Here is a 24,463-nt window from a genome sequence, read left to right on the forward strand (position 1 = left end):
TGCAGGCTGCAAGTTCATAGTTCCCATTGTTTTTGGTGTCTGTCCCCAGTGACTATGCTTGGTTCAGTGGGTTGTGTAGGCTTCCTGGTGGAGGGGACTAGTGCCTGTGTTTTGGTGGGTGAGGCTGGATCTTGTCTTTCTGTTTGGCAGGTCCACGTCTGGTGGTGTGTTTTGGGGTGTCTGTGGACTTATTATGATTTTAGGCATCCTCTCTGCTAATGTGTGGAGTATGTTCCTGTATTGCTACTTGTTTGGCATAGGGTTTCCAGCACTGTAGCTTTCTGTTCTTTGAGTGAAGCTGGGTGCTGGTGTTGAGATGGAGATCTCTGGGAGATTTTTGCCATTTGATATTATGTGGAGCTGGGAGGTCTCTTGTGGACCAGTGTCCTGAAGTTGGCTCTCCCACCTCAGAGTCACACCACTGACTCCTGCCTGCAGCACCAAGTGCCTTTCATCTACATGGTTCAGACTAAAAGGGAGAAAAAGTAGAAAGAAAGAATTAGTAGAAGTAGAAAGAAGAAAGAAAGAAAGAAAGAAGATAAAGTAAAATAAAATAAAGTAAGATAAAATATAATAAAGTTATGAAATTAAAAAATAATTATTAAGAAAAAAACAGACGGATAGAACCCTAGGACAAATGGTGGAAGCAAAGCTATACAGACAAAATCTCAAACAGAAGCATACACATACACACTCACAAAAAGGGGAAAAGGGGAAAAATCATAAGTCTTGCTCTCAAAGTCTACCTCCTCAATTTGGGATGATTCGTTGTTTTTTCTTGTATTCCACAGATGCAGGGTACATCAAGTTGATTGTGGAGCTTTAATTCGCTGCTTCTGAGGCTGCTGGGAGAAATTTCCCTTTCTTTTCTTTGTTCTCACAGCTCTCAGGGGCTCAGCTTTGGATTTGGTCCCGCCTCTGCGTGTAGGTCGCTGGAGGGCGTCTGTTCTTCACTCAGACAGGACGGGTTTAAAGGAGCAGCTGCTTCATGGACTCTGGCTCACTCAGGCCGAGGTAGGGAGGGTCACAGAGTGCGGGGCAAGCCTGCGGAGGCAAAGGCCAGCATGATGTTACACCAGCCTGAGGCGTGCTTTGCGTTCTCCCGGGGAAGTTGTCCTTGGATCCCAGGACCCTGGCAGTGGCGGGCTGCACAGTCTCCCTGGAAGGGTTGTGTGGATAGTGACCTGTGCTCCCACACATCCTTCTCCATGGCGGCAGCAGTAGCCTTAGCGTGTCATGCCCATCTCTGTGGTCTGCACTTTTCGCCGTGGCTCATGCCCGTCTCTGGAGCTGCTTTAAGCAGCACTCTTAATCCCCTGTCCTCACACACCAGGAAATAAAGAGGGAAGAAAAAGTCTCTTGCTGCTTCGGCAGGTCCAGACATTTTCCCGGACTCCCTTCCGGCTAGCCGTTGTGCACCAACCCCCTTCAGGCTGTGTTCACGTCACCAATCCCAGTCCTCTCCCTGCACTCCGACCGAAGCCCCAGCCTCAGCTCCCAGCCCCGCCCACCCCGGCGGGTGAACAGACAAGCCTTTCGGTCTGGTGAGTGCCAGTAGGCACTGATCCTCTGTGCGGGAATCTCTCTGCTTTGCCCTCCACAACCCTGTTGCTGAGCTCTCCTCCACGGCTCTGAAGCTTTCCCCTCCGCCCCCCACAGTCTCTGCCCACGAAGGGACTTCCTAGTGTGTGGAAACCTTTCCTCCTTCACAGCTCCCTCTCACTGGTGCTGGTCCCATCCCTATCCTTTTGTCTCTGTTTATTCTTTTTTCTTTTGCCCTACCCAGGTACGTGGGGAGTTTCTTGCCTTTTGGGAGTTCTGAGGTCTTCTGCCAGCATTCAGTAGGTGTTCTGTAGGAGTTTTTCCACGTATAGTGGTATTTCTGGTGTATCTGTTTGGAGGAAGGTGATCTCCCCATCTTACTCTTCCGCCATCTTCCCCTCGTCTCCCCTAAGTACTTCTTGATGTTATCATAAATGGAATGATTTTGTTAATTTCCTTTATTATTGCTAATTTGTGTTTTTTAAAGTTTAGCTTATGATTATCTAACCTTGTGTTTAGAGAATGGGTAAATTATGGAATTTTTCTATGCAGAATATCATTATGACTTATCCATTTGAGCAATAATAATGGCATATCATTAGCATTTACTATATGCCAGGATCAAGTGTCTGCCATAAACTCATTTAATTCATAACAACCCTATGAGGTTGTACTATTATTATTTTCATTTAACAGATGAGAAAATTAAGGCATGGAGTGACTAACTTGTCTAAGATTACACAGCCAGGAAGAGGCAGATGCAGTAGTAGAAAAACAAACAAATCGTATTATGTTTGGATTAGCGAGATAAGCAATGTAGCCAATAGTAATTATGCCCTTGCCTCTTTGACTGGATATAGGAATAAATATGCCATAATTCTGATGTAATATATGTGGGAGAAAAGATCAATCAAGAATTGTCTCTCTTTCGGATAAATAGACATGGGATGGGGTACAGGGAGTTGAATATCATCCAGGGAATATGGCTGCTTAAAGGCCTAGTTTGTCTTAGGTAATACTGTGAGACTCAACTTAACCTTCTCATTACTTCCCTTATAATAAGTCAAGTAACAGAAGTTGTGGGGCAGTGGGAGGGTGGAGTGGGACACTGTTGCAGCTTCAGCAAAGTGTTCATACCTTTAACTAGCTACATTTAGTCTAAAGAAGGGCCCTCAGACTGCAAGAATCTTATTTCTTGCCATCAGAAATGAGAGTGTGGGGCAATTGGTGTCATGTTTTGTTTCTCTTTTGTCTTCCATACCCAAATAAATGATCCTCTTCTATTTTTTATGTCCCTGGTTAAGTGTGCTTTTCCTTTTATAAGTGTGCACATATGTTCTTTATTCAATTGAAATATTCTGATGCGTTAAAGAGAACTGAAATGGACTAAGAGTGATGTCACCTAAATGGCCACATAGGAGACCCTAGTCTCTGTCTCTCCTCAAAGATCAATAATTAGGCAGCTGCCCATGAACAAAACAGATCTGGGTGATATCTGGAGTCTACTTAAGAAACTTTAGCAACAGTGTGGAAAAAAAAAACTGGAGAATGACTACACAAAAATGACAGGAAAACAACTTTATTTTGCCTGCATCATCCCATCCCCCTGGCCAACATTGCTCAGTGTCAAGGGGTAACTCCCAAGCTCGAAAGAGTTACCCTCACTGGGAAAAAGAGAGGTGAGTGAGTGATATTTTTTCAGCCTTTTGAGGCACTGCACAAAGGACCCACTTAGGTTTCAGCCCACTCAGAGACCAGAAAAGCAAAGATGTATAGGGATGGCTAGGAAATAGGAAGAAAAACAAGGGCTACCAACATCAACCACTCAATGAGAATGATTACTCTTCCCAGTGACCTGCTCTGCAGATGACCCCAGCAGCTTTCTACACTGAAGAAACCAATGGCCAGCATAGCCACAATGGACACCCTGAAGTTTTCACTGGAATTTTTTCCCACAGCTATTTGCATTCACATACACCAGCCACTTGAGTCTCTACTGGCTTCTTCCCCCACCTGCCAGAGACATGACCTGGAGTGGCAGCCAACTCAGGTTTCTGGAGCTGTGTGGGTACAAGATGTCAGCCTAGATCCCCACAGCTGTCCCCCACCAACATATGCACACTCAGGTTTAACCCCTCCAGATGTGCACCTACATGACTCTGGCCTGACCCCCACACCAGCTTCCATTGTCGTGCACCCGTGGTGAGACCCAGCAGTCACAGTAGAATACACTGTTAGCCAGGGCCCCCACAGCTACTTTTGTATCCACAGTTGGCCTCAACCTTTGCTGCTAGTTCTGGATTCTACCACTATGTTTGTGTCTGCAACTGGCCCCTGCTACTACACAGGTACCTGCAGCTGATCCCCACTGCTAAGTGTTTGAACACCACCAGCTTTGATCACCACTGCTGTCTGCACTGGTCCCTAGCCACTTGACATGGAGATGCCACACACCCCTGAACTTGGTGCCCTGCACCACTTGACTTGGGTCTACAGCATACTCCAGTTTGCTCCCACCTTCAGGTAGGGCCTTTGCTTACCAAAGTCAGTCCATAAAATCTGGATGAGGTGACTGCTTCTTCAAAGGCACAGACACCTATGCAAGACTTCAGGGATCATGAAGAATCAGGGAAACATGACACCACCAAAGAAAAATAGTAAATTTCCAGTAACTGACCCCAAAGAAATGGATAGTCATGAATTGCCTGAAATATTCAAAATAATTATTCTAAAGATGCTCAGAGAGCTAGAAAAATATTTCTCAGTGGATTTCCTATGAACTCAATGTGTCTTGGGTTTAACTTTGAAACAAATCAAAAAAATTAAAAACTTAAAAAAAAAGAACATAGATGAACAATGTAACAAAATCAGAAAAAAATAATACAAGAACAAAATGAGAAGTTCAACAAAGAGATAGAAAACATAAAAAGAACCAAACAGTAATTTTGGAGCTGAAGAACACAATGACTAAACTGAAATATTCAATAGAGAGCTTCAACATCAGTCTTGACCAAGCAGAAGAAAGAATCAGTGAGCTCAAAGAAAGATCAATTGAAATTATCTAGAGGAGTAAAAAGAATGAAAAGTAATGACCAAATGTATTGATTAAGAAATTACTCAAACTTGTCTAGAAAAATTTTTTCAATAGCAAGTAAATCACTTGTTACTGCTGTAGAGAGTGTTTAAGCACTGAATAGAGAGTGGGAATAGGTGAGGTTTCTGTCAACTCAGATTATATGATTAAGTGCAGTACTAGAAAAGAGATGGTTTGGTGAGGAAATGAGTGAAGACCCTTTCTGTGCTGTATGTTTCCTATGAAGTATATTGAATACGTCGTGTTTGGTCATTTATAAAAAAATATATGGACTAACATAAAACTTGGGATAAATAAATATTTGCTAAAAGGCATTCTGTTGAGTAGTACTCACTTATTCATTCAATACTTTTTTTTTTACATCTTTATTGGAGTACAATTGCTTTACAATGGTGTGTTAGTTTCTGCTTTATAACAAAGTGAATCAGTTATACATATACATATGTTCCCATATCTCCTCCCTCTTGTGTCTCCCTCCCTCCCACCCTCCCTATCCCACCCCTCCAGACGGTCACAAAGCACCGAGCTGATCTCCCTGTTCTATGCGGCTGTTTCCCACTAGCTATCTACTTTACATTTGTTAGTGTATATATGTCCATGCCTCTCTCTCGCTTTGTCACAGCTTACTCTTTCCGCTCCCCATATCCTCAAGTCCATTCTCTAGTAGGTCTGTGTCTTTATTCCTGTCTTACCCCTAGGTTCTTCATGTCATTTTTTTTCTTAAATTCCGTATGTGCCAGGCACTGAAATAGGTGCTGGAGTACTGCATGAATGAGATATGTATTTTCCCTGCTCTTTTGGAACTTACAGTCTAGTTGGGGGAGACAGACAAGAACAAAATAAAGAGAAAATTAATGAATAAACAAACAGGACTAAAAACTATAATTTCAGAGATGTGTACTGAAGGAAATTAACGAGGTGTAATGACAGAATGATTGGGGGGTCACTTAACGTGGTCAGGCTTCTGTGAGGTTATTATGTATGAGTTGAGATCTGAAAGATAACAAAATAACAAAGACAAAAGCTGGGGGAAAATAGTGTTCCAGGCAGGGTAATAAGTGCCAGGCCCTGAGGAGAGAATGCACTTGTCAAGTTGCAGGATCTAAGTGTGGTAGAAGTGCAGTGACCAAGAGTGAGAATAAGTGAGCAGGTCTGAAAGGTAGGCAGACCTTTTAAGGAATAAAAAATTTGGAACAAAATTTGTGTTTATTAATGTATTTCCTTTTCTTATTTTTAATCTCTCTCACTCCACCCCCACCCTTTAAGGTTTTTCTCTTCTATAAGTATCACATATAGACTTGAATAAGCATATGTTCTTTCATGATAGGGCAAATGCACTTTTAGCATGTGTGCTAGCTAAAGTTGACCTGGATTTTATTCTGAGTGTTATGGGGAAGCTATTGGAAAGTTTAAGGAAAGGGAGAGACATTATATGATTTATCTTTTAAGAAGACTACTTGGGCTACTGGGTAGAGTTGAGATTGTAGGAGACAAGAGTGGAAATAGAGGCCAGTTGGACTGGAGTTGCATCAGTACAAGAATGTCTTTTTTTCTAGCTTTATCAAGATTTACTTGACATATAATACTGTATAAGTTTAAGATGTACAGCATAATGATATGTATATATTTGAAATTATTACCACAATAAGGTTAATTAACACATCCATCACCTTACATAATTACATTTTTGTGTGCATGGAGTGAGAATTTTTAAGATTTACTCTTTTAGTGACTTTCAAGTATACAGTGCAGTATTGTTAACTACAGTCACCATGCAGTACATTATATCCCCAGAACTTATTGAACTTATAACTGAAAGTGTGCACCCCTTGACCACCTTCACATGTTTTTCCTTTACCCACCGCCCCTGGCAACCACAAATCTGCTCTCTATTGCCATGATTTTTTTTTAAGATTCCACATTTAAGTGTGATCACACAGTAATTGTCTGTTTTTTACTTATTTCACTGAGTATAAGTCCATCCATGTTGTTGCAAATAGAAAGACTTCCTTCCTTTCTGTAGTTGAATAATATTCCATTGTATATATATAATATTTTCTTTATCCATTCATCTGTTGGTAGACACTTAGATTGTTTCCATGTCTTGGCTATTGTAAATAATGCTGCAATAATCATAGGGATGTACTCTTCAGAATACTCTTCATTTCCTTCAGACATATACCCAGAAGTGGAATTGTTGGATTATATGGTAGTTTTATTTTAATTTTTTAAGGAACCTCCATACTGTTTTCCATAGTGGAAGTACCAATGTACATTCCCACTAATAATGTACAGTGTTCCTGTTTCTTCACATCCTCACCAGCATCTGTTATCTATCTTTTTGATAATATCCATTCTGACAGGTGTGAGGTGATATCTCATTTTGGTTTTTATTTGCATTTCTGTGATGATTAGTGATGTTGAACATCTTTTCATATAACACTTGACCATTCGAACGTCTTCTTTGGAAAAATGTCTATTCAGGCCATTTGCCCATTTTTAATTGGATTATTATTTTTTCTATTGAGTTGTCTGAGTTCCTTATATATTTTTGTAGAATAACCCTTTTTTAGATAGATGGTTTGCAAATACTTTCTCCTATTGAGTAAGTTGCTTTCATGTTGCTGATTTTGGGGGTGGTGCTGTGAAGAAGATTTTTAGTTTGATGTAGTTCTATTTGTTTATTTTTGCTTTTGTTGCTTGTGCTTTGGTGTCATATCCATGAAATAATTGCTTTTTCCCTATGATTTCTTCTCTGAGTTTTATGGTTTCAGGTCTTACATTTGTCTTTAGTTCATTTCGAGTTAATTTTTGTGAGTGGTATAAGATAGGGGCCCAGGTTCAATCTTCTACATGTGAATATCCAGTTTTCCCCAACATCATTTATTGAATAGACTATCTTTTCTTTATTGAGTATCTTCTGCTCCCTTGTCAAATATTAGTTGACTGTATAAACCAGGGTTTATTTCTAGGCTCTCAATTCTGTTCCATTCCTCTGTGTATCTATTTTTTTTATGCCAGTATCAATTTTTAAAAAAATTATGATAGCTTTGTAATTTGGGTTGAAATCAGTAAGTACCTTCAGCTTTGTTCTTTCCCAGGTTTGCTTTGGCTGTTTGGGGCTCTTTGTTGTTCCATCATAATTTTAGGATTGTTTCTAGTAATTCTGTAAAAAATGCCATTGGAATCTTAATAAGGATTGCATTGAGTCTGCAGGAGCCTCTTTATAACAATCAGGGCAGGCAAAACTTCTTCACTTTCCAGAGATGATTGTTATTTCTGCTGGATTGACTGTTTTGTTAGTCTCCATTATAATTGTGGGCTATTTCCAAAGGGAGGAGATATTGATGATCTGAGAGCTAAAGTGGTCCAAGGGCGTTCTGCCCACTTTCTCTGTTTCTTTCTCTATGTTTCCATACTCTCCTTGCTCTGAGTTCTCATCAATCCCATATAAGTATGGTTTCTATTTTGTGGCTTATTTTTCTACTATTCTCTTAACCATAACAAATGTAAGGGGGCATTCTCTAATATTTTTATTTGGAAGATCTTGCCACCACGACTTCTAGTTCCTTTATACAGATCTGTGTACAAGTTTTTCCTTTCCAACTTGTGACATTAAGTGTGGCAGAAGTTGCAATTCAAGAAACTGGTAACCTCACCTGAAAGTTCTCACTTATACTATTGTAGTCACTTTCTGCTTTAGAAGCTCTTCAGGAGGGGATGTATGCCAGGAAATGCTTTCCAATTTCTTTTTGCTATTGAAAAGCTTATTTCTTATAGCTTTTTTGAGGTAAAACTTACAAACCACAAAATTCATCTATTTTAAGTTTACAGTTTGATGAATTTGGTAAATGTAGCCACCAACAAATAAAGTTTCAGAACACTTTCATCATAGTAAAAATTTTGAGGGGAATACCACAAACCTTATTTTTTACCCTTTTCAGAGGGAACCTACCTGCATACATAGAAACAACCTGAGTTTTTATTATAAAGCACATGCTTAGATTGAGCTTAACTAGCATCCCTGCAACATTTGCCCTGCTTCATATTTTTGTCTCATAGTCTAATACTGGAGATAAGCAGAGAAACAAATAAGAGCTTTTAAATATTATAGTTTTCAAGAGATAAACACCTTTAAGTTATAGTGAAGCTACAAAGAAGGCATGATATGTATACTGAGACAGAGAATAGAATGGCATAAGGAATGTTTGACCTGTCTTGAAAGATAAAAGGTACACTTGAGGAGGCTTCAGATTTTGGTGCTATAGACAGATGATACTTTATGAATAAAGACATAAAGTAATGAGATAACTTGACCTGCTTCAAGGACTTGTAAGCATTTCCATAAAACTGGGGTATAGAAAGTAAGAGAAAGATGTGGTAAAATACAGGAAGAAGGCAACCAAATCACACAGGACCCTGTATGTTTTAAATGGGACCTTGTAATATTTTATAGGTAGTGGATAGACACTGATAAGTTTTAAGCAATCTGTATGGCTGGCTTAAATAAGACTACCTTTTTTGGGGCATCAATATGGAGACTGGATAGGAAGAACTGAGGCTGCAGGCAGGAAGACTGGTTAGGAAATCACTTCTGGGATCCAGAAAGAGATGATTTCTAAAAGTAGGGCAATGGCTGTGGGAATGGAGAAAGGTTGGGTGTGAGAAATATTTTGAGATTGACTCAACAGGATTTGATGAAAAATTGGATGTGGGAGCTGAGGGAGGGTAAAGAATGACTCATATTTTTGTTTGTTTGTATCTACTTCCCTTATATATATATTTTTAACATCCTTATTGAAGTATAATTGCTTTACAAAGGTGTGTTAGTTTCTGCTGTACAACAAAGTCAATCAGCTGTACATAAACATGTATCTCCATATCTCCTCCTTCTTGTGGCTCCCTCCCACCTTCCTTATCCCACCCCTCTAAGTGGACACAAAACACCAACCTAACCGATCTGTGCTATGTGACTGCTTCCCACTAGATATCTATTTTACTTTTCGTAGTGTGTATATGTCCATGCCACTCTCTCACGTCATCCCAGCTTACACTTCCCCTTCCCCGTATTCTCAAGTCCATCCTCTGGGTCTGCGTCTTTATTCCTGTCCTGCCCTTATGTTCTTCAGAACATTTTTTTGTTTGTTTTTAGATTCCATATATATGTATTAGCATACGATATATGTTTTTCTCTTTCTGACTTACTGCACTCAGTATGACAGTCTCTAGGTCCATCCACCTCATGACAGATAACTCAGTTTCATTTCTATTTAAGACTTAGTAATATTCCATTGTATATATGTGCCACATCTTCTTTATCCATTCCTTTGTCAATGGACACTTAACGTGCTTCAATGTCCTGGTTACTGAAAATAGAGCTGCAATGAACATTGTGGTACATGACTCTCTTTGAATGGTGGTATTCTCAGGGTATATGCCCAGTAGAGGGAGTGCTGGGTCATATGGTAGTTCTATTTTTAGTTTTCTAAGGAACCTCCATATTGTTCTCCATAGTGGCTGTATCAATTTACATTCTCACCAACAGTGCAAGAGGGTTCCCTTCTCTCCACACCTTCTCCAGCATTTATTGTTTGGAGATTTTTTGAAGATGGCCATTCTGACCGGTGTGAGGTGATACCTCATTGTAGCTTTGATTTGCATTTCTATAATGATTAGTGATGTTGAGCATCCTTTCCTGTGTTTGTTGCCAATCTGTATATCATCTCTGGAGAAATCTCTATTTAGGTCTTCTGCCAATTTTTGGATTGGGTTGTTTGATTTTTGATATTGAGCTGCATGAGCTGCTTGTAAATTTTGGAGATCAATCCTTTGTCAGTTGCTTCACTTGCAAATATTTTCTCCCATTCTGACGGTTGTCTTTTCATCTTGTTTATGGTTTCCTTTGCTGTGCAGAAGCTCTTAAGTTTCATTAGGTCCCATTTGTTTATTTTTGTTTTTATTTCCATTTCTCTAGGAGGTGGGTCAAAAAGGATCTTGCTGTGATTTATGTCACAGAATGTTCTTCCTACGTTTTCCTCTAAGAGTTTTATAGTGCATGGTCTTACATTTGGGTCTCTAATCCATTTTGAGTTTATTTTTAGGTATGGTGTTCTAATTTCATTATTTTACATGTAGCTGTCCAGTTTTCCCAGCAACACTTATTGAAGAGGTTGTTTTTTCTCCATTGTATATTCTTGCCTCCTTTATCAAAGATAAGGTGACCATATTAGTGTAGGTTTATTTCGGGGATTTCTCTCCTGTTCCATTGATCTATATTTCTGTTTTTGTGCCAGTACCATACTGTCTTGATTACTGTAGCTTTGTAGTATAGTCTGAAGTCTGGGCGCCTGATTCCTCCAGTTCTGTTTTTCTTTCTCAAGGTTGTTTTGACTGTTAGGGGTCTTTTTTGTTTCCGTACAAATTGTGAAATTCTTTGTTCTTGTTCTGGGGAAAATGTCATTGGTAGTTTGATAGGGATTGTATTGAATCTGTAGATTGCTTTGTGTAGTATAGTCATTTTCACAATGTTGATTCTTCCAATCCAAAAAAATGGTATATCTCTCCATCTGTTTGTATCCTCTTTAATTTCTTTCATCCTTGTCTTATAGTTTCTGCATACAGTTATTTTGTCTCCTTAGGTAGGTTTTTTCTTAGGTATTTTATTCTTTTTGCTGCAATGGTAAATGGGAGTGTTTCCTTAATTTCTCTTTCAGATTTTTCATCATTAGTGTATAGGAATGCAAGAGATTTCTGTGCATTAATTTTATATCCTGCTACTTTACCAAATTCATTGATTAGCTCTAGTAGTTTTCTGGTAGCATCTTGAGGGTTCTCTATGTATAGTATCATGGCATCTGGAAACAGTGACAGTTTTATTTCTTCTTTTCCAATTTGGATTCCTTTTATTTCCTTTTCTTCTCTGATTGCTGTGGATAAAACTTCCAAAACAATGTTGAATAATAGTGGTGAGAATGGGCAACCTTGTCTTGTTCCTGATCCTAGTTGAAATGGTTTCAGTTTTTCACCATTGAGAAAGATGTTGGCTGTGGATTTGTCATATATGGCCTTTATTATTTTGAGGTTAGTTCCCTCTATGCCTACTTTCTCCAGGGTTTTTATCATAAATGGGTGTTGAATTTTGTTGAAAGCTTTTTCTGAATCTATTGAGATGATCATATGGTTTTTCTCCTTCAGTTTGTTAATCTGGTTTATCACATTGATTGATTTGCATATATTGAAGAATCCTTGAATTCCTGGGATAAACCTCACTTGATCGTGTTTTACGATCCTTTTAATGTGCTGTTGGATTCTGTTTGCTAGTGTTTTCTGAGGATTTTTGCATCTATGTTCATCAGTGATATTGGCCTGTAGTTTTCTTTCTTTGTGACATCCTTGTCTGGTTTTGGTATCAAGGTGATGGTGGCCTCATAGAATGAATTTGGGAGTGTTCCTCCCTCTGCTATATTTTGGAAGAGTTTGAGAAGGATAGGTGTTAGCTCTTCTCTAAATGATTGACAGAATTCGCCTGTGAAGCCATCTGGTCCTTGGCTTTTGTTTGTTGGAAGATTTTTAATCACAGTTTCAATTTCATTGCTTGTGACTGTTCTGTTCATATTTTCTATTTCTTCCTGATTCAGTTTTGGCAGGTTGTGCATTTCTAAGAATTTGTCCATTTCTTCCAGGTTGTCCATTTTATTGGCATAGAGTTGCTTGTAGAAATCTGTCATCATCTTTTGTATTTCTGCAGTGTCAGTTGTTACTTCTCCTTTTTCATTTCTAATTCTATTGACTTGAGTCTTCTCCCTTTTTTTCTTGATGAGTCTGCTAATGGTTTATCTATTTTGTTTATCTTCTCAAAGAACCAGCTTTTAGTTTTATTGATCTTTGCTGTCGTTTCCTTTATTTCTTTTTCATTTATTTCTGATCTGAATCTTATGATTTCTTTCCTTCTGCTAACTTTGGGGTTTTTTTGTTCTTCTTTCTCTATTTGCTTTAGGTACAAGTCTATGTTGTTTATTCGAGATGTTTCCTGTTTCTTAAGGTGGGCTTTTATTGCTATAAAAATCCCTCTTAGAACTGCTTTTGCTGCATCCCATAGGTTTTGGGTCGTCGTGCCTCCATTGTCATTTGTTTCTAGGTATTTTTTTCATTTCCTCTTTGATTTCTTCAGTGATTACTTCGTTATTAAATAGTGTATTGTTTAGCCTCCATGTGTTTGTAGTTTTTACAGATCTTTTCCTGTAATTGATATCTAGTCTCATAGCGTCGTGGTCGGAAAAGATACTTGTTAAAATTTCAGTTTTCTTAAAATTACCAAGGCTTGATTTGTGACCTAAGATATGATCTATCCTGGAGAATGTTCCATGAGCACTTGAGAAAAATGTGTATTCTGTTGTTTTTGGATGGAGTGTCCTAAAATATCAATTAAGACCATCTTGTTTAATGTATCATTTAAAGCTTGTGTTTCCTTACTTATTTTCATTTTGGATGATCTGTCCATTGGTGAAAGTGGGGTGTTAACGTCCTATACTATGTTTTTGTTACTGCCAATTTCCCCTTTTTTGGCTGTTAGCATTTTCCTTATGTATTGAGGTGCTCCTATGTTGGGTGCATAAATATTTACAATTGTTCTATCTTCTTCTTGGATCGATCCCTTGATCATTATGTAGTGTCCTTCTTTGTCTCTTCTAATACTCTTTATTTTAAAGTCTAATTTGTCTGATATGAGAATTGCTACTCCAGCTTTCTTTGGTTTCCATTTGCATGGAATATATTTTTCCACCCCCTTATTTTCAGTCTGTATGTGTCTCCAGGTCTGAAGTGGGTATCTTGTGGACAGCATATATATGGGTCTTGCTTTTGTATCCATTCAGCCAATCTGTGTCTTTAGGTGCGAGCATTTATTCCATTTACATTTAAGGTAATTATCAATATGTATGTTCCTATTCCCATTTTCTAAGTTGTTTTGGGTTCGTTATTGTAGGTCTTTTCCTTCTCTTCTGTTTCTTGTCTAGAGAAGTTCCTTTAGCATTTGTTGTAATGTTGGTTTTGTGGTGCTGAACTCTCTCAGCTTTTTCTTGTCTGTAAAGGTTTTAATTTCTCTATCAAATCTGAATGAGATCCTTGCTGGGTAGAGTAATCTTGGTTTCAGGTTTTTCTCCTTTATCACTTTAAATATGTCCTGCCACTCCCTTCTGGCTTGCAGAGTTTCTGCTGAGAGATCAGCTGTTAACTTTGTGGGGATTCCCTTGTGTGTTTTTTGTTGTTATTACCTTGCTTCTTTTAATATGTTTTCTTTGTATTTAATTTTTGACAGTTTGATTACTATGTGTCTTGGCGTGTTTCTCCTTGGTTTTATCCTGTATGGGACTCTCTGTGCTTCTTGGACTTGATTAACTGTTTCCTTTCCCATATTAGGGAAGTTTTCAACTATAATCTCTTCAAATATTTTCTCAGTCCCTTTCTTTTTCTCTTCTTTTTCTGGGACCCTTATAATTCGAAGGTCGGTGCATTTAATGTTTTCCCAGAGGTCTCTGAGACTGTCCTCATTTCTTTTCATTCTTTTTTCTTTATTCTGCTCTGCAGTAGTTATTTCCATATTTTACTTTCCAGGTCACTTATCCGTTCTTCTGCCTTAGTTATTCTGCTATTGATCCCTTCTAGAGTATTTTTAATTTCATTTATTGTGTTGCTCATCATTGCTTGTTTCCTCTTTAGTTCTTCTAGGCCCTTGTTAAATGTTTCTTGCATTTTCTCTATTCTATTTCCAAGGGTTTAGATCATCTTTACAATCATTGTTCTGAATTCTTTTTCAGGTAGACTACCTATTTCCTCTTAATTTATTAGGTCTGTTTGGTTTTTATCTTGCTCCTTTATCTGCTGTGTGTTTTTCTGTCTTCTCATTTTGCTTATCTTACTGTATTTAGGGTGTCCTTTTCGCAGGCTGCAGGTTTGTAGTTCTCGTTGTTTTTGGTGTCTGTCCGCAGTGGCTAATGTTGGTTCAGTGGGTTGTGTCAGCTTTCTGGTGGATCGGACTAGTGCCTGTGTTCTGGTGGATGAGGCTGGATCTTTCTTTCTGGTGGGCAGGTCCACGTCTGATGGTGTGTTTTGGGTTGTCTGTGGTCTTATAATGATTTTAGGCAGCCTCTCTGCTATTGTTTGGGTTTGTGTTCCTGTGTTGCTAGTTGTTTTGCCTATGGTGTCCAGCACTGTAACTTGCTGGTTGTTGAGTGGAGCTGTGTGTTGGTGTTGAGATGGAGATCTCTGGGTGATTTTCGTCGTTTGATATTACGTGGAGCTGGGAGGTCTCTTGTGGACCAGTGTCCTGAAGTTGGCTCTCCCACCTCAGAGGCACAGCACTGACTCCTGGCTGGAGCACCAAGAGCCTTTCATCCACATGGCTCAGAAAAAAAGCATGAAAATGTAGAAAGAAAGAAAGGAAGAGGGTAAAATAAAATAAAATAAAGTAAGATAAAATAAAATAAAGTTATGAAAATAAAAAATAATTATTGAGAAAAAAATATTTTTAAAGTAAAAAGAAAAAAATGGACAGACCGAGCCCTAGGACAAATGGTGAAAGCAAAGCTGTACAGACAAAGTCTCACACAGAAGCATACACATAGACACTCACACGAAGAGGAAAAGGGGAAAAAATAATAAATCTTGCTGTCAAAGTCCACCTCCTCAATTTGGGATGATTCGTTGTCTATTCAGGTATTCCCTATGCAGGGTTCATCAAGTCGATTGTGGAGATTTAATCTGCTGCTCCTGAGGCTGCTGGGAGAAATTTCCCTTTCTCTTTTTTGTTCTCACAGCTCCCATGGCTCAGCTTTGTATTTGGCCCTGCTTCTGCGTGTAGGTCGCCTGAGGGCATCTGTTCTTCCCCCAGACAGGACGGGGTTAATGGAGCAGCTGATTCAGGGACTCTGGCTCTCGCAGGCCCGGGTGATGGAGTTGTACGGATGTGGGGTGTGCCTGCGTTGGCCGAGGCTGGCCTGACATTGCACCAGCCTGAAGCGTGCTGTGCGTTCTCCCGAGGAAATTGTCCCTGGATCACGGGACCCTGGCAGTGGCAGGCTCCCAGGAGGGGAGGTGGGGATAGTGACCTGTGCTCGCACACAGGCTTCTTGGTGGCAGCAGCAGCAGCCTTACGTCTCATGCCTGTCTCTGTGCTCCACGCTGTTAGCCGCAGCTTGCGCCCATCTCTGGAACTCCTGTAAGCAGCGCTCTTAATCCCCTCTCCTTGCACACCAGGAAACAAAGAGGGAAGAAAATGTCTCTTGCCTCTTCGGCAGGTCCAGACTTTTTCCTGGATCCATTCCGTCTAGTCTTGGTACACTAACCCCTTCAGGCTGTGTTTATGCCACCACTCCTCTCTCTGTGATCCAACTGATGCAGGAGCCTAAGCTCCCAGCCCCCGCCCACCCTGGTGGGTGAGCAGACAAGCCTCTCGGGCTGGTTAGTGCTGGTCGGCACCAATCCTCTGTGTGGAAATCTCTCCGTTTTGCCCTCTGCACCCCTGTTGCTCTGCTCTTCTCCACGGCTCTGAAGCTTTCCCCTCCACCACATGCAGTCTCCGCCCGTGAAGGGGCTTCCTAGTGTGTGGAAACCTTTCCTCCTTCACTGCTCCCTTCCCACTGGTGCAGGTCCCATCATTATTCTTTTGTCTCTGTTTATTCTTTTTTCTTTTGCCCTACCCAGGTACGTGGGGAGTTTCTTGCCTTTTGGGAGGTCTGAGGTCTTCTTCCAGTGTTCAGCGGGTGTTCTGTAGGAGTTTTTCCATGTGTAGATGTATTTCTGATGTATCTGTGGGGAGGAAGATGATCTCCACATCTTACTCTTCCACCATCCTCCCCCTCTCTCCTCAATCAGTCTTCATGGTTGCAAGCATTGAAACCAGCTCTGTGTAACTTTAATAGATGAGGACTTTCTGGAAGGCGTACTGAGTTACTGGTAGAATTACTAGGAAACCTGGAGAATTAGGCTCAGAAAATCGGCAAGATCCAAGCACCATGGCCATAATTGCATTATAGGAACCATCTGATACAGACACTGCTGTTACCACAACTGATACTGCAATGCCACTGCAGGCACCGATGCCATCTCTGTCAATGGCCACAGCCCCTGAATTAATCACAACTGTTGCCCTCTAGAAACTATATTTGTTGTTACTATCGCTTGTAAAATGTAAACTTTTCTCTTCCTGTTTCTCTGCATCATTTACTGCAGGATAAAATGTCCTGTGCAGGAGAAACCATGAGATGAACTCAGGTCATGCACCCACCCATTATACGTTAGTAGCCTCAGGGTGGGCAAAAATGAGTATCTGCATCTGTACCCATTCTTTCTTCTTTCCTTCTTGTTATGATGGAGGACGAGGTTCTCCTTTCTATGGCCAGTCCTCTGCTTGAGGATTAGATCCCACTCATTCCTGCCTTCTCAGAAATATTACTATTTCTCTTTTTAATATCTTCAACTTCTCTGTCTCTATAGAAGCTTTTCTATCAGTAAATAAATATGCTGTAGTCTCTTATATCTTAAAAAAAAATCACCCTTCTTTCCCACAAACAAACAAGTAAATCCATACATTCTCCTCAGCCAGATTTCTCAAAAGAGTTGTATTCATTCACTGGGTACATTGCCTCAGCTCTCACTTACTCAATATAACAGTCTTGCTTCAACTTCCAACACTCCCCCAAAACTTCCCTGTAGAGGTCATCGGTGACTTCCTTTTCACTCAGTAGACACATGTCAGTGCTCACTCTCTATTTCTATGTGGAATTTGATGGGATTAATCACTCTTTCCTTCTTGAAACATTAACTAGTTTGCATACTAGCTTCCTCAAATGTACTCTTGCAACCCATTCTCCACACAGTAGTCAGTGTGATCTTTTAAAATTAGACATTATATGATCTCACCTCTTGAACAGAATCCTCCTTCAAATGCTTCCCATTGCTTTTGGAATAAAGTTCGGACGTTTTACAAAGGCCCTTCATGATCAGGGATAGGGAGGACGGAAGGAGAGATAAAGTGATTTGAGGAAGCTAAAAACAAAGGATGATTTCTCTTTTAATTATCCCTGTCCCTTCAACATCATCTCGTATCACTCTTTTCTTTTCTCTATTGCTGCTACACTGGCCCTCTTGTAGTGGCTTGATGTTCTATGTTCTTTTTCACATGAAGGCCTTTGTACTAACTGTTCTCTTTGCCTGCTGTGTTCTCTGTCCATTCCTCCACCCGCTTCTTTGTCTTAACTCTTACTAATCTTTTCTTTTTTAACTCAAAGGTCATGTCTGCAGTGAAACTGTCTCTGAACCTTGGTCTACGTCAGGTTCCGCCATGGTTCACTCTCATTGTGCTTTGTACTTCTCGTTTTTATCACATATAAAATTGTAATTAATCAATTTGTGTTATTTTTAGTGTCTACATTCCCCTACTAGACTGTAAGCTCTATGAGAGCAAGGGCCATTTTTGTTTCATACATCAAAGTGCCTAAAATTGTTTCTGGCACATTGTTGACACTCAGAAAATATATATACTTCTTAACATCTTTATTGGAGTATAATTGCTTTACAATGGTGTGTTAGTTTCTGCTTTATAACAAAGTGAATCAGTTATACATATACATATATCCCCATATCTCTTCTCTCTTGCATCTCCCTCCCTTCCACCCTCCCTATCCCACCCCTCTAGGTGATCACAAAGCACCGAACTGATCTCCCTGTGCTATGCGGCTGCTTCCCACTAGCTATCTATTTTACATTTGATAGTGTATGTATGTCCATGCCACTCTCTCACTTTGTCCCAGCTTACCCTTCCCCCTCCCCATGTCCTCAGGTTCATTCTCTAGTAGGTCTGTGTCTTTATTCCCGTCTTACCACTAGGTCCTTCATGACCTTTTTTTTTTTTTAGATTCCATATATATGTGTTAGCATATGGTATTGGTTTTTCTGTTTCTGACTTACTTCACTCTGTGTGACAGAATCTAGGTCCATCCACCTCACTACAAATAACTCAATTTCATTTCCTTTTATGGCTGAGTAATATTCCATTGTATATATGTGCCATATCTTCTTTATCCATCCATCTGTTGATGGACACTTAGGTTGCTTCCATGTCCTGGCTATTGTAAGTAGAGCTGCAATGAACATTGCAGCTTTTGAATTACGGTTTTCTCAGGGTATATGCCCAGTAGTGGGATTGCTGGGTCGTATGGTAGTTCTATTTTTAGATTTTTAAGGAACCTCCATACTGTTCTCCATAGTGGGTCTATCAATTTACATTCCCACCAACAGTGCAAGAGGGTTCTGATTGAATCAGTGAATAGCTATCCTAAAGCATTTGTGGGTTTTGGTACAGAATAGGTTCTCAATAAATATCTGTTGAATGAATGAGTAAGTAAATGCATAAATGAAGGCTACAGGTATGATGTTCTAAGTTGCCATGTTATCCTATAAACTGCACCTTAGCCCAATAACTATCCTCAATCCTATTTACCCCCATGGCTTTGAAGGATTCACAAGGCTCTCATTCTAATTCAGTATGGCTTTCTTTTCAGATATCTAATTTGTGCTTAGACCATGGGATTCAAAAGGAAAAGAAGGGTCTTTCTCTGTTTATTGGAAGAACAAGGACACATATGAAACAGAAAAGAAAAATCCAAGACTGTATATGATAGATGATATAATTACATATAGCAGTGTGGTATTATTGAAAAAAGTACTGAACAAGATAATCAAAGACCTCTTTTCTAGTTAGACGTTGGTTTGCATCTTTGGCCTATCTGCTTATACTCTTCTTTTCACTTCTCTTCCTGTTGGCTGATTTTAGCAACGTTGTAAGACAGATTTATATTTTTCTATTGTTTTGCTTATCATGGGTTGTTGCTGCCTCTTCTTCGAACAATCTGTGTTTACCCATTTTTCTCCTTACTCTTTGTAGCCTGAAAATTATTATTCGTGACAGAAGGACAAAAGAAGAAGTAAAATGGAAGGTGAGGTGCATATTCCCCTATATCATTCATCAAATTTTACCACTGACCTTGTGCAATTTCTCTACCCATTCCTTACTTATCTTGCTCTGAATATAAACAAAGTATGTTACCCTTATTGTTATTTTTGCAATCCTTAGTGCATTCTGGGCCTTATTCCTTTCTACTCCTTTGAACTATGGAGGGAGATATAGCTTCAGTTACCTTTCACAGTAAAAGGGAGAGGAAAATATCTGGAACAGAGATAAAGAAAGGAGAAATGAAGTGATTTGTAGAGAAGAAAATAATATTTATAGAGTAGCTGTAAAGATTTAAATATGTCAGTAAATGCCAGGTGTTTGGAATAAAGCCTAGCACAAAATAAATACTTACTAAATGTTAGCTATTACTCTTTGGATGGTATCTATGATGAAGGCTGCATCAGTAAATGTCCTAGAAGAAAAAATAGATGCAACATTCGTATTGAGTAATTTGAGGAGAGTTTAATACTTGAACTACTTACAAAGGTGTGAGCAAGGGATAGGAAAACCATAAAGAATAGTGTAATATCCTAGAGATAATAACAATGTGTGCTATTAGTAATCCTAGGACTTAAGGAGTGCAAGTAGGGAGTGATTCCTTGAACTCAGTATGAGTAGAGGGCCACTTGATAGGAGCTGTGATCTTTGGTTAAAGGAAGTAGCCAGCCCACAGCGACCTTGCAGTGTAGAAGCTGGGAGAATAAATACCTCAACGATAATCTCCGTTTGCTTTCCAGACTCTTGCTGGTAACTCTCATTGGCCAAACCTCAACCAAAAGCAAGAGGAGAGGGGAGCCTGTTGGTGGAGTATATATAAGCTAGTCTCCTGGGACACAAAGCAGGATGGAGAAAGTGGAGGGGTGGATCTGGAAGATAAAACACAAACTATCACCACAGTCATGATATAAATATAGAAGGTATAGTCTTCTAAGTATTAGGAGATAAATTGTGAGGCATTTATGGTGTGACCAACAAGTCACCTGTTGAAACATCTGGATATTTCTGTGAGAAGATATGCATGTTAGTTCACAAATAAAAGTCACCCACTTCGCCCCAGGGTTTAATTAATGACTCCAACCCAGAATGCTGCCCTGATGGAAACTTCTTTATATGCCTACAAAAGTTATCTTTCTTTGGACCTTTTTCGGTCATAATACCTCAGACCTCTCTTGAAAGCCTATGCCTTTTTAAGGGAGGAGCTATGTTGCTGGTGTTTAAGAAATGATTGAGAAGGAGGTATATAAAAGAGAGAAGGGGAGCTTCCCTGGTGGCGCAGTGGTTGAGAGTCCGCCTGCTGATGCAGGGGACACGAGTTCGTGCCCTGGTCCAGGAGGATCCCACATGCCGCGGAGTGGCTGGGCCCATGAGCCATGGCCACTGAGCCTGTGCGTCCGGAGCCTGTACACCACAACGGGAGAGGCCACAACAGTGAGAGGCCCACGTACTGCAAAAAAAAAAAAAATAAAAAAATAAGAGAGAGAATGTTGTTTCATCAGCTGGTACTAGAAAAAAATGACCCCAAGCTTAAATAGTCAACCTTGTATATTTTGCTTCCTCCACCACTACTACTCCACTCTTCTATCACCGAGGAACAATAAGACTATATACAATTGTGCTGGGAGAGTTAAAAAAAACTCTGATTTCTTAGAAATCAGGGAAAGTCTTATAAGAAAAATGACATTTGAGCTAGGCTTTGTATAAAGGATATAGGCTTTAAAAATATAAACCAATATTTTAATATTTTTGTTCATATCTCCTCTTATTTTCTATATGATTTAAAAGGTAAATGCATAACCAATAATTATATATATGTTAATGGGAATACAGTGGGTAAACTTGTGTTTTTCCACATGTATAAAGATCTCCTTTGTTGTTGTTTTTAATAGTACAACTTACATATTTCAAATGGACAACAAAATTAGTAACATTTATGGTGTCATAAGATAAACTACTTTTGAATTGACACTTACTTTCCAGTACTTTGAGATTCACAAGATATAGCTAGAATATTTACTACTGTAGAAAATGTAGACTGCTGAAATCAAATGAAAGAGGGAACTCTGTGTGTGTGTGTGTGTGTGTGTGTGTGTGTGTCTGCGTGTTTTGATTGCTTGCCATTACAGTGTTCTTCAGGTATTGGAAGAAGTTTCATATTTTGTTTAGACATCATTAGGCACAGAAACTTTTGTAGAGCAACTTTTTTTTTTGAATTTTTGAATCTTATTTATTTTTTTATACAGCAGGTTCTTATTAGTTATCCATTTTATACATATTAGTGTATATATGTCAATTCCAATCTCCCAATTCATCATTTTTTAAATTTATTTATTATTTTTATAAATTTATTTATTTATTTTTGGCTGTGTTGGGTCTTCATTTCTGTGCAAGGGCTTTCTCTAGTTACGGCGAGAGGGGGCCACTTTTCATCGTGGTGCATGGACCTCTCACCGTCGTGGCCTCTCTTGTTGTGGAGCACAGGCTCCAGATGCGCAGGCTCAGTAGTTGTGGTTCACGGGCCCAGTTGCTCCACGGCATGTGGGATCTTCCCATACCAGGGCTCGAACCCGTGTTCCCTGCATTAGCAGGCAGATTCTCAACCACTGCACCACAAGGGAAGCCCCTGTAGAACAACTTTGATGCTAGCACTGATATGACTCTTACGTCCATTACTCTATTAGATTTATTAACCCACTTACTTATTTTTAGTTACAACTTTTACGAAGTGGAGTTCTTCTTACAAAGACTGTGCTCAAGGCCCACATTTTATTTTTAAGGATTTATATCTGGTTTTCATAAATTTCCCATGATTGTGATGGCTACAATCTTATATCGTGGTCACATCCCCTTGTATTTTTTTTAACTGAGGTAAGAACACAACATTGAGATTTACCCAAATGTTAATTATCTTAGCATATTGTCCTCAAGGTTGATCTATGTCATCATCTATGGAAGGATTTCCTTATATTTAAAGGCTGAATAATATATATATTAATCTCATATTTTCTTTATTCATACATGTATCTATGGACATTTAAGTTGTTTCCACATCTTGGCTATTGTAAATATGCTGCACTGAATATGGGAGTGCAAATATCTGTCATCATGATTTCAATTCTTTTGGATAAATACCCATAACAGGCATTGCTACATAACATGGTATTTCTTTCTTTCTTTTTTTTCTGAATGGAAAATATTTTCTTTTTTTTTTAAGCAGGTTGCTATTAGCTATCCATTTTACACATATTAGTGTATATATGTCAATCCCAATCTCCCAATTCATCACACCACCCCCTCCCCCACTGCCACTCTTCCCCCCTGGTGTCCATACGTTTGTTCTCTAGACCTGTGTCTCAAATTCTTCCCTGCAAACCGGTTCATCTGTACCAATTTTCTAGGTTCCACATATATGCTTAATATATGATATCTGTTTTTCTCTTTCTGCTTCACTTCACTCTGTATGACAGTCTCTAGATCCATCCACGTCTGTACAAATGACCCAATTTCGTTGCTTTTTATGGCTGAGTAATATTCCATTGTATATATGTACCACATCTTCTTTATCCATTCGTCTGTCGATGGACATTTAGGTTGGTTCCATGACCTGGCTATTGTAAATAGTGCTGCAATAAATATTGGGGTGCATGTGTCTTTTTGAATTATGGTTTTCTCTGAGTGTATGCCCAGTAGTGGGATTGCTGCATCATATGGTAATTCTATTCTTAGATTTTTAAGGAACCTCCATACTATTCTCCATAGTGGCTGTATCAATTTATATTCCCACCAACAGTGAAAGAGGGTTCCCTTTTCTCCCCACCCTCTCCAGCATTTTTTGTTTTTAGATTTTCTGATAATACCCATTCTAACTGGAATGAGGCGATATCTCATTGTAGCTCTGATTTGTATTTCTCTAGTTATTAGTGATATTGAGCAGCTTTTCATGTGCTTCTTGGCCATCTGTATGTCTTCCTAGGAGAAATGTCTATTTAGGTCTTCTGCCCATTTTTGGATTTGGGTTGTTTGTTCTTCTAATACTGAGCTGCATGAGCTGTTTATATATTTTGGAGATTAATCATTTGTCCAATGATTCGTTTGCAAATATTTTCTCCCATTCTGAGGGTTGTCTTTTCATCTAGTTTGTAGCTTCCTTTGCTGTGCAAAAGCTTTTAAGTTTCATTAGGTCCCATTTGTTTATTTTTGTTTTTATTTCCATTACTTTAGGAGGTGTATCAGAAAAGATCTTGCTGTGATTTATGTCAGAGAGTGTTCTTTCTATGTTTTCCTCTAAGAGTTTTATAGTGTCCAGTCTTACATTTAGGCCTCTAATCCATTTTGAGTTTATTTTTGTGTATGGTGTTAGGGAGTGTTCTAATTTCACTCTTTTACATGTAGCTGTCCAGTTTTCACAGTACCACATATTGAAGAGACTGTCTTTTCTCCACTGTATATTCTTGCCTCCTTTATCAAAGATAAGGTGTCCATATGTGCTTGCTTTTTCTCTGGGCTTTCTATCCTGTTCTATTGACCTATATTTCTGTTTCTGTGCCAGTACCATATTGTCTTGCAAACTGTAGCTTTGTAGTATAGTCTGAAGTCAGGGAGTCTGATTCCTCCAGCTCCGTTTTTTTCGGTAAAGACTGCTTTGGCTATTTGGGATCTTTTGTGTCTCCATACAGATTTTAAGTTTTTCTGTTCTAGTTCTGTAAAAATGCCATTGGCAGTTTGATAGGGATTACATTGAATTTGTAGATTGCTTCGGGTAGTATAGCTATTTTCACAATATTGATTTTCCAGTCCAAGAACATGGTACGTCTCTCCAT

The 24,463-nt window shown here is 39.2% G+C and overlaps 1 protein-coding gene across 1 annotated transcript in view; it reads left to right on the forward strand.

Annotated features, from left to right (window-relative positions):
* KLF8 (KLF transcription factor 8) overlaps positions 1–24,463 on the forward strand; it is a 358,412-nt gene that overhangs the window by 23,970 nt on the left and 309,979 nt on the right. Inside the window, exon 2 of the mRNA XM_060292377.1 lies at positions 884–1,014. The gene's annotated coding sequence lies outside the window, so the exon portion shown is untranslated. The remainder of the gene's footprint in view (positions 1–883; positions 1,015–24,463) is intronic.

The sequence above is a fragment of the Globicephala melas genome, chromosome X (assembly GCF_963455315.2).
Source record: "Globicephala melas chromosome X, mGloMel1.2, whole genome shotgun sequence".
Taxonomy (NCBI): domain Eukaryota; kingdom Metazoa; phylum Chordata; class Mammalia; order Artiodactyla; family Delphinidae; genus Globicephala; species Globicephala melas.